A 14,786-nucleotide genomic window follows, 5' to 3' on the forward strand; every position below is an offset into this window, starting at 1 on the left:
GACATGGATTTGTACACCTCACTACTTTTGCTCTGCACCAAGACATGTTAGATATATATCCACAAACAGCCAGCTAGTCACTGTCTTGGTTAGGAGGCATACCAGGTGGGGCCAGAACTCGGAAAATATAAGAATTCTACATGATTCATTTAAACATCAGAGTAAATTATACAAAAATGCCAAAGAAAGTATTAGGCTGAACTGACATTACTGGATAGGTCTAAGTGTTATTATTATTATTTTTACTACCTTATGTGGTGAAATTCATTAAGGAAGAACAGATTTTAACAAATAAGGAAATTATTTTCCAGGAAAATGTTTCTTTGTAATCTGGCTGGATTATAAATCCTGCTACATATTTTTCTTCTGCTGCTTTCATTATAATCCATGCACTTGGTGGAAGGTGGTACAGATGTGAGTACTTCCACTGTTAGGATTGATCATTGTATTAAGGTAGTAAATGGGAAGTAATAGCTGAGCAAAAGATTATTTTACCTTTACCCAGTTTCAAGTAGAACTCAACGTCGTAATTGTGACTAAATTCACATTTTGGCATATTAATATCTCTCTGAAAAGTGGATATAGTGGTGATGCTGTCCACATAAAATTATTCAAGAATCTGTGCTTTAAACTGGCAATCTGGGAATGGGGCAATGAAGGGGAAAGGTTGTGGGATAGAAAAAATGTGAATTTGAATTGATGTTTTCTTTCTACTTCAAAAAGAGTAATCTATCTGGAGCAGTGTTAGCTAAACCAGGTTCTAATCAATTTCCATTATTACTAAGGACGAAACAGTTCATATTTTATTTAACATGTCATGAAACATTTGGATATGAAGTCAAACTGCTTTCTTTGCAAATCTTTAACATCACCAATTCATTCTATTTTATCACTGTCATCTGAGGGAACAAGATGATGGGAGGTTACATTTGCCATCTAGAAATTAATATTAATTTTTAAAATAATAATATATTTTTGCCTCTTCTAAAGGTTTTTTCAAAGGAAATAAAGATGTCTTGTTAGATATTTTAGAGCCATCTGGGTACAAAAGTAATAAACTGAGAACACATATAATGTTTACCATTATTTAGATAATGCATTGGCATGCATTTAAAAATTATTCTTATGAAGTTGTTATATTAAGTTTTTCTAATGGACAATATTTTATTAAACTGTCTCTACACATTTAGTGCTATTTTGTGGCGCTCATTTCCACAAATTGTTCAAAGCTAAAGTTTTGTACAGCTATTAGGAGGAGAAAATAGAGAATAGTCTTTCTTAAAGTAGCATTTATGAAGACTAAAAAGAAGGCTTTCATAATTGATGTGATTTCTGTATTATAGTACAGCTTCCTGAAAGGAAGCCATGTTCCTTTATATGAGACAAAAACTGAATGTTGCCAAGATATCTTGCTCCGAAACCATATCCCTTTATTTGTATGCTTATCTTAAAATGCCAGTTTCCAGAAAACTCTAGTGATAGACCCAAGTGTACTTATGGATGCTTCATTAGCCAAGGAAAAGGAAATTGTTGTCTTGGGAAAGATGGAAGGAAAACAGTTGAGTGAAACATTTGGTAATGCTAATGAAGAAAATCTGGGAATAATGATATGATTGACATAAATATCACTAGTTCCCTATTGTATTTGCTGACTTTTTGTGAGAATCAGGTAGTGGAGAATAGAGCCTCGAGAGTCAGCAAGACTAGGTCTCCAACTTTGGTCAAATCACAACACTGAATTTGTTTCTAGTGTTAAATAAGGTGTTAACATCAGATCTTTTATGAACACCTATGGCTCTGAGATGAAAAGATTCAATGTATTTTTGTTTTGTTATTTCATTATGTAACTCTTGCCTCACTTTCAAAAAACTGAGTGATAGTAAAAGAGAATTTTTCAAATGAACCTTAAGATAGCAACATAAAATTTTAAAACTGGGACATACAATGCTGATGCTTTTTATTATATTTTTCTTTGAAGGGTCTTCCTTGTGTGAACTAAATTGCTGTTAGAGGCATTCTTTTAATGCCTATTTTATTCAGTTTGTGTGGAAACAAATGTGATTGTGTGCATGTGAGCATATGTGTGTGTCTTACTTTATTCTAGAAAGTATTTAGGCAATTTGGTAAGACACAAAGCATCTCAAAAGAGAGACGCTAGCTGTGAATAAAGTAGTTCAGGCAACTCAAATACATGAACTATTTTTATTTTTTTTCTCCTAGATAAAAGTTAGTGTTATTGTCAGTCATATTGGGATAAGATATTGATTGAACCAGTGTTCACTTCTTTCTGCAGTGACTAGATTTAGAGATTTGCAAGCAATCAAGAGATTATTAGATCCATTTTATTCCAGATAAGCACAAAAAAAGGTCAGCCATTTATAAGAATGCACTGTCAACTTTCCAAAACCTTAACATTTATCTGGCTTTAATTTTAAGTTTATTAAAAAAAATTCTTTGGAAACAGCAATTTGTAATGTGCTAAATTGCATAAAATGCCCTAAGGTGTAAGACACTACTTGCAGCAATAAATAATGAAATTCATGTCTACCAGGAACATATGATGTCAACCTCTTTGTTTCAGGGTCTCTCTCTCTCTCTCTCTCTCTCTCTCTCTACATATATATATATATATATATATATATATATATATATATGTTGTAAGTATCAATAAGGATTTTTGTGTCACAATTTATATATTAAATATATATATATATATATATATATATATATATATATATGCTCATGTGTAACATATTCATTTATAATATTCAAATTGTAGCCTTTGGTGATCTTAGAAATTTCAAGTGAAAGCTAGTCAGGACCTATTCAGTCTAGAAGACTTAAAAATCTTCCAAAATTACTTTAAAAATATTAAGCTTAAAGCAAAGAGAGATTAAGGGGAGAGAAAAGGTAAAGGAAGAAAATACTTAAATTCATCTTGAATAATATTTTCCCTTTGCGAATTTCAAATTCTAACATATAAAAGCAGAGCCTATGGCTTATAATAATGAAAGTAAGAGCTGACTCTAATTGAGTTTCTTCTATTTACTACTAATAAGGCTATGTTAAATTGTGAAATGACTCCTTTGAGTACACCAAAATAAGAAGCAAAATAGCAAACAGAGATTTAAAGATCAGCCTTATTATTGATAAGAACAGTTTAGAGAACCTATCCTGGCTACATTCCTTTCAAATCTTGATTCTTAGATGAACCACCTGATGGGATGCGTATGGCTACAACATAGAAACATGCCCAGAAGGGTCCTTCACACACATTTCTCACCTGGGGAAGATTAGAGAACTGGTCTCTAGATCTTCCTGTACAATGTACAGAGTCTGACCACATATCCTTAAAAATGGAGAAAGACCTGAGGATACCATCCACTGTTAGTTAGACTAGGCAGACACAATATAGAGAAAGCAAGGGGGCCTGGGTGGCTCAGTCGGTTAAGTGTCTGACTTTGGCTCAGGTCATGATCTCTTGGTTTGTTTCCTGAGCTCAAGCCCCACGTTGGGCTCTGTGCTGACAGCTCAGAGCCTGGAGCCTGCTTCAGATTCTGTGTCTCCCTCTCTCTCTGCTCCTCCCCTACTTGTGCTCTCTGTCTCAAAAATAAATAAACATTAAAAAGTAATTGGTTGAGGCATCTGTGCTCTATCATTTTCTTTGATTCTACAAATAGGTCACTCTTCATTCTATGTGAATGACGATTTGGAAAATTTAGAACTCTATTTGGAAAATTTTAGAAAAAAGATAACAAAGCATAATTGGCTCTTCACAAAAAACTCTAATGGGGTTAAATAGGTACAAAGTGAGAGGTAAGAGGTGGTTTATCTTACTAAATACTTTTTTTGGTAACAAGATATCAATCTGGAGGTTTCTACTCAAGGGTTAAATTACTAAATATTAGGTGTTAAAATAAGTTCTAACATAGATGACCCTCTGGATAAACCAAAGCAAGTATCTAAAACACTGTTCAAAACTCACAAACAGTGGAGAAAGAGAATATGAGAAGATGTTTGGAGAGGATTACTTAGTGTCCATAGTCCTCCCAATGAATCTTCACTGGGCTCATCCAGAAGGCTCATTATGTGCCCTGGGATATTTTCAGAATACACTGGACTAAAGTTTAATTTCAACCTCAGTGTCTGAGCAGGCTCAGCAATAGCTATATAGTAAACATTTTAGATTTGCAGGCCATATGATTTCTGTCACAACTATTCAATTCTGCCTTTGTAATGAAAAAGCAGTCACAGACAATGTATAAATAAATGGTATGTATACCAATAAAACTTTACACAAATAGGCAGTAGACTGGATTTGGCTGGTGAATGCTACTTTCCTGATTCCTGATCTGGAGAATAAGAAAAGAGCTATCTAGATGTTTTAGAAATGGAGCTAGGTAAAATTGTTGTTTGGGGAATAGCTTCCTCTCCTATAGTTTATTTGATTGAAGGTGAGCCCAAGAAAATATAGAGAGATACCACATGGGGGAAAAACAGCTTAACTCATTTTACAATCTGCCGAAGGAACCACTTAAGGGACATGATTATGGAATCCCAAAAAACAGAGAATTGATATAGACTTGATCTCTGGAAAACAACAGTAGCTGAGAGGGGAATAGTCAGCTAGAGGAAAATGCCTCATCAGCACTTACAGAAAATACAAAATTAAAATATCATGACAGGGTGTGGAGAAAAAAAAACTAGTCTGTTAACAAGAGAAACGTCATATGGAGCATTTGGAAAATTTTCATTACACTGTGCTACAGTTACAATCAGTTCCAATTACTTAGGAAATATTTTTGAATAAACAATAAAAATTTCAAATAAAAGTTATTATTGGTATTTTTAATTCTGTGGACCTTACTAATAAAATAAGTCCTTACATATTTACTCACAGCCTTTTCACTCAGTATTTTGCCCATGACAACAACTTTGATTATAAGGATTTCTTGCCTAGTGTAGATAAAAGCAGTCACTTTAAAGAGGAAGAGAGTGGGAAGTGGGACTGCTAGTAAAGAATAAAATATTCATACTTTAGCACTGAGGAAGAAGGAAACCCTCAAACAAGCCAGAAGAAAACCTATTAAGATACATTTCAACACTGATTTATTCTGTCAACTTTTTCTTAATTGTTGATATAGTATTTTAAGTAAAGTACATAACAAAGCATATTTTTCAAATGTTCTATTGTCAAGGACTAATTTATTTTTAATTGAAATATTGACTTACAGTAAAAAGCTCAAGTTCTTAAATATTCCTGATATACATCCTATTATTTAGGATGACAGACTTGTTTTCTTCCTTTTTGTTTCTTTTCTTTTTCCTTTTCCTTTCCCTTTCCTTTTCTCTTTTCTTTTTCTCTTTCTCTTTCTCTCTGTCTTTTGTTCTTCCCCTCTCTCTCTTTTTTTGTCTTTCTTTCTTTTTTAACTGAATACAAACAAACAAACAAACAATGAGTGAATTAGAGGTCAACTAACTACTTGTAAAGAAAGCAGCTTTAGTGAGAGTTAGGATTTCTTAGTTAGAAGTTCTTAGCCCTTTGGGAGTAACACAAAAGATTTTGTCATCACTTTGTGTCAGTAGGCCACACAGGAGATAGACAATATGACCCTAGATCGTTGCCTCAAATGCCTGTCTCAAAAATGTGCAATAATTTTATTAAGAATTATATGGCTTTTTAACACAGTATTACATAATATTCTCCCAATTTAGTTTTTTTAATCAAATAATCACTTTTATCTTAAAATAGGGCAAGTTGTGAAAAAACTGCCCAAAAGGCCAATCTCCTCAATAACTGCGGCTGCAATCACATGCTTTCTCTCCCCCAGTAATTCTCTTCCCACATTATACTCTGAGGGCTTGTCCAAACCACAGTCTTCCTTATCTGTCAGCTATGAAACTTTGGGTTTTATTAGTCATCTTGAAGTTTGTCCTCCATAGCTATAGCTGGATAAATACTAAAATTGATTAAATCTACATAAAGAAATTTGAGAATCATTCAAAGAAAAAAAATTGCACTTATTAATTTTTTTAAAAGTTTATTTATTTCTTTTGAGAGAGACAGAGAGGCAGAGAGAGAGACTCCCAAGCAGGTTCTGCAGTGACAGTGCAGATGCCGGGCTGGAACTTACAAACCCTAAGATTATAACCTGATCCGAAATCAAGAGTTGGTCGCTTAACTGACTGGGCCATCCAGGAGCCCTGCACTTACTTCTTAGTAAATCAATTTAATAGAAAAGGACACCATTTATAATATTGCCTCATTCAGAATGAATAGCCTGATCCTGAAACAGCTACAACTTCAGACTGCTAATGCCTAAGTAGCAAGTCCACATTATGTCTTATTTTAACTGTGCCTGTTCTAAAAAAGCAACTTCCCAAGCCCACAAAAGGAGTGACATTAGAGGCAGAGGTAGATCAAAGCTTCTTCACTCCAGTTCTTTTAGTTTTCTTTTTACTATGGCACCATTGCCCCTCCCTCCCATATAAAGATTGATGCCTAATTTTCCAAGCAAAACTTCTTACAGAGACCTTCGTATACAAAAATTATGAAAGCAATAATTTAAAACAAATATACTTTGTACATTCAAATTTATATCATTTTTCTAATAACATCAATGAATGAGAAATGCTGAAACTGCTCATGTAATTTTTATACATAAAGACTACCCTATTTGTATTTGGTAGATGTAAAACTGACCATTAACTGTTGACAAGAATAAGCAACAGGCTTATATCTTAGCTTTATTTAAGGCTTATGTCTCAGCTTTATTTACTATTTAATTGGGTGCATTAGGTGAATACTTCAGTAAAGGACTTTATGGTTAATTTTGAAGGTGTTAAAAGGCTCACACAGGAATTGAAAAACATTAAAAGATTAGGGAAGAGCTTCAACTTCACTAATCACTACACATTATAAGATCTTCAAATATATTCACAGAGATAGTAGGGGGAACTTTATTGGGGAATGCACAAAAGCAAAATAACCTTGTAGTTTAAGTTACATGTTATGGTCTCCGATGTGTTAAAATTTGACAGCACATTTGGGTATTTTTTTTCATTACCACACCACCAAATGTTGATATTATAAGCAATGTTTTGGAACATTGATTCATTTCAGTGGGATCCAAGGCTCCACAGAACAGGTTTGGATACTACTGCACCACAAGCATCTTAATAGCCACTGGCTTAAAGATAGCACTGTGAACTTGCCCCTGAGTTATTTCATTGAGGCAAGAGAAAATAAAGGCCATCTTGGGCAGAGACATATGATAGAAGAGCCAAATATGAACAACTAAGTTTATCTTATATGAATATGTATAAGGCATTTCTCTGACATTTTCCAAGATTTTCAGTGTTTATATAATAGAATCTTGATCTGAAAGTGTTGGGGAAACAAATTAGAGATAAAACAAGGTGCCAGAAAACTTTGAATAACCTTGCCATATTAGGTCAAGGAGGCTTCTTAGACATTTGCCATTTGAAAAATCATTTCTTCAAGATACTTGTTGGGATGAGCACTGGGTGTTATATGTAGGGGATGAATCACTGGATTCTACCCCTGAAATCATGATTGCACTATATGCTAATTAACTTAGATGTAAATTAAAAAAAAATCCTTCCTTCATTTGAACATAAGGGTTTAACAGACCTTTACTCTGAGAGTATGGCTTAGTAAGGCTGAGATTGTTTTATTCCCATGCAATAATGCTTATAATTATAACAAGGGAACAACACACCTGTGAGTTTCTTCATACTTTTTATGTTGCACTATATCTTGATAATTTCTCATTTTTCTATTTTGTAGAATTTTTGTTAGGACGGAAGTCATCTCCTCAGTATCCCAAAAGAAAAAAAAAAGGAGTATAATTCAGTGTCTTTACTGTCAACCAGGTAGGGTACAAAAAAGGCAGGTCACTTAGGGAGGAAAAAAACAACAACAACAACGGCAGGGACTGTCATTTTTACTAAGCTTGATTGCAGATAAAACTGTACTTCTTTTCTCTTCTAAAATAGGGAAGAATTTCCAATTTGTTTCCAACAGTTAAAAGCGATAAATCTCACAGGCAGAGGGTAATAGCTAATTGTTTATTATTATCTTAAGTAGAATACTAAAGTTTTTTTATGAGAAAAAATTCTGCCAACTTCGTAGAACACAGAATCATTCACCACTGTAAAATAAAAGAACCAATGAATTAATTTGGAGTCAGGCAAGAAGAGAGTTTCTTCTAAGCCTTGGATAAAAATTCCACTAGCGTACTCTGGTATTGTGATATCAGGAAACTATTCTGATATATAAAAAAATTCCCATATCTAGCAATTGACATTATAATGTTTTTATCATTGAAATGAGACATTTGTGGAGCAAATCCTTCAGATTCATATTGGTTGAGTTTTCTGACAAAATTAAAATCCTTTGTTCATATATGAATTCCAACAAAGCTCTAGGAAGAATTCACACTGGAGCAATGCTGTTGATATTATCAAAGCCAGTTTGTTTCTTTGTCAAGTTTTGTACACTAGAATAGTCAAATGTGTGCCTAGATATAATGCATGTGGAGAGACTCCACCTTAACATAGGTATGGGCCCAACGTTCTCCCATAGTAACCAACATACAACCTGGGGGAGTAAAGCTTGAGGCAGTACACAGTGTAGTACTGTGGGAGAGTGAAGTAAACACTTGTTCCTTAGGTCTTTTCTTTCCCCCTTCCCATCACAGGTCTATGTCTAAAGAGCAACACATATCCCTTCAGCAGTACAATCATATTTAGAACAAGGCACTGATTTCCTGATAAAAGCAGCTACTACTGCAAACATCACTAGACGTCTTATTCAGGAAGTTGTTTAAAGACTTACCAGATTTTGTTCTCTAGTGGCTTATTAGGAAACACGGTTCACAGATAAAATAGTCCAAGAGTAGCTTTATACATAATATACATCCTACTCTAAGCAACAGGTGTACTGGAGTCAGCATGTGTTTTAAATATCAGTGAATAGACTATAATTTCATCCTAGATCATTTAAGTGTTCAACACTACTGGCATTTGTAAGAATTATTCAATCACAAATTTCCATGGTGGACCAGAACAAAGGAGAAAGTAAAGAAAGAAAAAAAAAAGTGACCTGGTTCTCAAATGTATTTGGCTTTGATACCTGATGATTACAAGTTAATCTTGAATTTTAGTTTGAGGTAACAAGGAAGAAAATAGGGGGTAAGTTGCCTTTTATGTTGCAATAGTACAAAGATACAGAAATCATTGAGAAAAGAAACCTAATGAGGCAAAAAAAATTACAGACCTCACTATTATATCTCTGAGATATTTAATGACTTAAGTAAACTAATATATCAGTGATAATATTATTTATATTTTTAAAAAGTGTTCTGGGTTCCAATCAAATCAATGTTTGAAACACATCTGTGACATAAATAGAATAGTGACGTGAGGCCTATCAATATGACTTGGCCAGTTCTATTTTCATTGCATGACATCATTCAGCCGTCAAAAGAAAACTGAAGAAAAAAATAGAAAACATATCCTTGACTTCAAGTGTTTGCAACCTAATTATATATACACCCAAACGTGAAATATGCTGTTGTATAACTTGACAGTATCTTTTAAGGTGGCTAAAAAATACATAAAGAGTTCAAAGATGTGGGTGCTAATTTTCGCTTCTCAGAAGATTAGGTAACATGCTTGTGTTGCACTATCTGCATCTTAAAAATGGTAATAATCATATCCACCTGCTCTATTTCCATGTGAAGAAATGTTTGGGAAAATATAAGCCAAAATAAAACTTGGTGAAATAGTACAGGATCGCAATAGCCTGTTTCCAGTGATGACAGTAATGAAATAATAGATAAGTATTACATAAAATACAAAGAAAATTATATTAAAACAAAAGTGAACAAGTGAAATAAGATGAATCATGACTGATCAGTTTAACCAAAGCAATTACAACCAAAAAATAATTGCTTTGCTGGACTAGTTGAATAAACAGTTTTAGAAAGAATGGTCTCCTTTCAAAAACACTAAATCGATATGAAATAAAGACTGTTGATGGATAACTTTGCTTTTTTAAAACATAATTAATTTGATGACTATTATTTTCAGGAATAATTAATGTTGGCACATTTTATAGCCATAATAATTTGAAAATATAATTTTTATTACCATGTTTAAGAATAATTTTTAATTTTAGAAAATAAAACTTTTTATGCAACTTTCAACACACAAGGATACAGTTTTACCAAGATTGTTGTATTTTTAATTTTTAGTTTTTAGAATTCCTTTCTACCTCATACTTTACATTTAAACTAAAAAAGTACAATATATTTCATATTTACAAATTCAGTTTAAAAAGAAATAGCAAAAAGTGAGCTATAATTCATTATTATCAGATGACTTCTGGAATTTACTAGTTTTTATACTATTAATTATACAAATAGTCTACTATTACTTCAAAATAAGATTATAATTCTTTCTGAAGTCAAGATACAGTTTTCTTCATTATGTGTTCTAGTTATCTTAAATTGAAACCTTTAAAATGATATCACTTTCCTACTTTCCTCCTTAAATATCGCCCTTCTCAACTGAAACTTTTGAAAAAAATTGTCCTCCCCTCTTCACCTTTCCTGTCCATAAATACCTAAGTTACTCTGCATTCAATAAAAAAAGATAATGCTAACAAGTTACCATGCGTTATTTAATCTTGGACTTTTTTTTTTTTTTTGCATTTTAACCTCTTTGAAATTGAAATGAATCTTATAGTTGATGACATGTCACAGTTTAAATGGAAAGAGTTATTCTCTTTTAGGATTAATTACAAAAAATAATAATGTGTCTTACACTAAGTTCTTGTTAGCTTTGACTTTAAAAAACTATAGTATTAGAATTTTCTATATAGTATTTGCCTCCCATGTCAAGATTTCTTATTTGGCACTTATGTTCCATTTATTCAGTTACTGTATTATTTCAGGGTGTGTGTGTGTGTGTGTGTGTGTGTGTGTGTGTGGAAAATAACACAGATATAGAAACAGTTTGCCTTTGACCATCTGTTTTGCCAATACCATCCATCATACCTGAGTGAGCCCTGATGAGTCAACCAAGGAAAATTACAAATGATCTAGGTAACTCCAGCCTCTATCAATTAGAATAAATACAAACCCATTAAAATAAAACTGGGAATAACACACACACACACACACACACACACACACACACACACACACCTTGAAATAGAGTAACAACAAAAACAACAACAACAATAGTGTTTTCATTTGGGAAGGTACAGCTCTCTGATGGTCAGCCCTTCTCTGGATCTGCTGCCTTCCATCTTTAAATTCTTTCATCAGCATGTTGAGTAGACCAGACATACCAGTTACAATGGCATAAAGCCCCTCAGAACCCAGGTTCTCCCATGCAGACAGCTGCCTAAGAACCCTTGGAATCCTCTGAATCAGGAAAGAAAAATGGATTCAAAGTGAAAGTGGAGGGAGAGAAACATGATCAGGTTACCATGTTTCCATGTCCCCAGAATTCTTCTATCTTATCCTGATCTTTTGAACCAACATTTATTAAGCACTTAATTTTTTTCTGGCATAAGCAAGGTCCTTAATAAAATTAGTTTTCTGGTGGGACACTTGACAGACTCTGGAGCCAGCTTCTGTGTTCACTTCCTGCCTCTCCAAATATTGGTTGTTTGAGACTGGGACAATTCCGTTTATTAATTTCAATATTTGCACATTGGAGAAAATGGTACCTACCTATAGGGTTAAACAAACATACACATGCATATACATACAACGCACAAAAATCAGTTTCTGGAAAATAATAAGCATTATGAAAGTATTACCATTACTAGCAAGTTATTTTATTCTCAAAACATGTATGGTAATTATGATTAGCACCATTTTGTTGTTGCTTTTACAGTTGTTCCAATAAGAAAACTAAGTCTCAGGGAGATGAAGTATCTGATCCAAATTTAAATCGTCATATGATGTAAAGCCTAAGTTTGAAACCAGAATATTGCAATCTATAGTCTATGTTGGTGAATTTAAGCTATAAAATAATCCTCTATTTGCTACTCACTAATAGAATTAATTTAAACGTGGTCAAATTATCTTTTGGTGTAGGAGTTAACACATTTAACAGGAAGAAATTTGAGAAAAACAAATATATTTGATGTATTTGTTGTCACGTTAAATATTTAAGAAATACATAGAACAAAATAATCTCAGAGAGCCTTTCAAAACACAAATTAAAGTTTTAGTTCCTCCTCTGTCTTCACATAAGAGACTTTGTACCTCCAAACATTTGCTTCATCTGTATTGACTAACCTTCAGCTGAAGTTGTGACTCACTCTCCATAGTATTTCTTACAAAATCAATTGGCACTTTTTTTGGGCTTGCCCCTGACTATGATGCCTAATCAATAAAACTTGTCTTTTTCAAAGAAATTGAACAACTAAGGCTACCGAACCAAAATTCCCCGAAATTGACGTATTTAATTTGACAATGTATAAAACTGATGGTTTTCCATATCTTCTCTGATCTCACAGCTTGAATTGATCTAGATGCCTTTATCCATCCCTAATCCATACATTGTTCATGATGAAGAGAGTTACAAATTGAACCATGACAATTGTTTACATATTTAGTCTTTTAGGGCAAATTCTCAATATAGACAAAAACACAGCTACTGGTGCTACTTACTGATGTGTAAGTAGACATGTAAAAAGTATTCTAAACATATTAAAGAGGATGCATATGAAAATACTCATATGTCTTTGGAAAACAATTTAGTTACACTACATTTATAAACGTTTACCAGCTAAAATGAAACCCTGGTAGAGCTGGTGGTGGGAAAATAATGGAAGAAAAGGACTAAAGTACTGTAGTAGCATGAAATAAGCATATGAAAAACTTACTGCATAGCTACCTGGTGAATCTAATTTTCCCATCCATATATTTGTTAAATCATGTATGTATGTATGGAACATTTATTACTAAGCACTCCTAAGATTATTAATAATTTAAAGATTCTAAATAATTTAAAACTATGTAATAGATTTTCCATAATAAATAAAATAATTTTATATAAAATAAATATGGTCAAAAATTTTTTAAAGTGAGAATGAACTTTTAACAATTTCGGTCAATTAAGAATTTGTGCTCATTGTTATTTTCAAATTGAGAGGTTATCTTTTCAGCTACAGAAAAGTTTATGCTTTTTGTTTGTTTGTGTTCTACCATTCAGTTTAACTGAAAACATGTCCCTAGACCTACTCATCAGATATACATTCAGTGGTTACAGCAATGAATTTATAAATTGAGAGTGAAAGACAGTGAGGTAGAAATTTGGGGGGGACAGGCAAATATAATACATAGAAAAATGAATATGTAATGGAAATCAGAAGTGTTTCTTTGCAACCAATAAAAAATTTTTTAGAAAAAACCTGATTCATTATAAAATCCAAAAAGACAGCAATTTTTTTCTAAGAACCTTTCTTTTCAGAGTTAATCATGCATCTGTCATTGAAGCCTATGCTTATATCATTCTTTATTGTAGTATCTTGTCAGATGAATATGAAACATCTCTAAAAAACAAGTAACTCTCCAAAAAATATTATCACTTTTATTTGCTAATGATTTTTAGTAGAAAAATAACATTATAGTCTAAGCATAACATTAAAAATTATAATTTTATAATCTTTTCTAAGGCTAGGCATATAAGAAATGTTTGTTTTTATTTGAATATTAAAATTGATATAGGGTCAACAAAATAAAATTCATAGTTTGCTCTTTGGTGAAACAAAATTGCCTCCATTTAATGTCTAAAAATGTGCTAATTTCTATCAGGGAGAAAATCAGCAAATCCACATTAATATACTATAAGGACAAAGCAAATTATGTACTTCTACAATGAGTGTTTCCATAATGCTGATTAGTTTTATGTAAATGGTAAACAAGAAACAAAATGAAGGAATGAAATGTCATTTTGGTTCACGTACCATTTGTCCCCATACATTAATATTTGGCACCACCAAGGGGCTCCTGGGTGGCTCAGTCGGTTAAGCATCTGATTTCAGCTTAGGTCATGATCTCACAGGTCATGGGTTGGAGCCCGCATGGGGCTCTGTTGCTGACAGCTCAGAGCCTGGAGGCTGCTTCAGATTCTGTGTCTCCCTCTCTCTCTGCCCCTCTTCCATTCCCACTCTGTCTCTCTCTCCCAAAAGTAAACATTAAAGAAATTAAAAAAAAATTTGGCACCACCAAGTAGCAATGAAGAATCAGAAGAAGGCTGTATACCATACAGACAAATGGCATTTATGCCTTGTTCTTCCTGGAATCTCTTTTGGCCTCCTTGGACTTTAGAATGTTTATTCTGAAGATCTCCCTCCTCTTTGTGTATTTTGCCTTGGTTTCCAGAACTCAGCAGCCTACATTCTTCATGATAGCCATTTATCTTTTTCAATGTGTAAGTCTTATGTTTACTGAATATTTTTTTTTTTAGAGGTCTTTTCCTGCTTTCTCCTCTAAGGTTTTGATGGTTTCCTGTCTCACATTTAGGTCCTTTATCCATTTTGAGTTTATTTTTGTAAATGGTGTGAGAAAGTGGTCTAGTTTCAACCTTCTGCATGTTGCTGTCCAGTTCTCCCAGCACCATTTATTAAAGAGGCTGTCTTTTTTCCATTGGATGTTCTTTCCTGCTTTGTCAAAGATGAGTTGGCCATACGTTTGTGGGTCTAGTTCTGGGGTTTCTATTCTATTCCATTGGTCTGT

This window comes from Lynx rufus, unplaced genomic scaffold, assembly GCF_022079265.1.
Source record: "Lynx rufus isolate CCGP_SWC_20201006 ecotype Redwood Valley unplaced genomic scaffold, mLynRuf1.p SCAF_1, whole genome shotgun sequence".
NCBI lineage: Eukaryota > Metazoa > Chordata > Mammalia > Carnivora > Felidae > Lynx > Lynx rufus.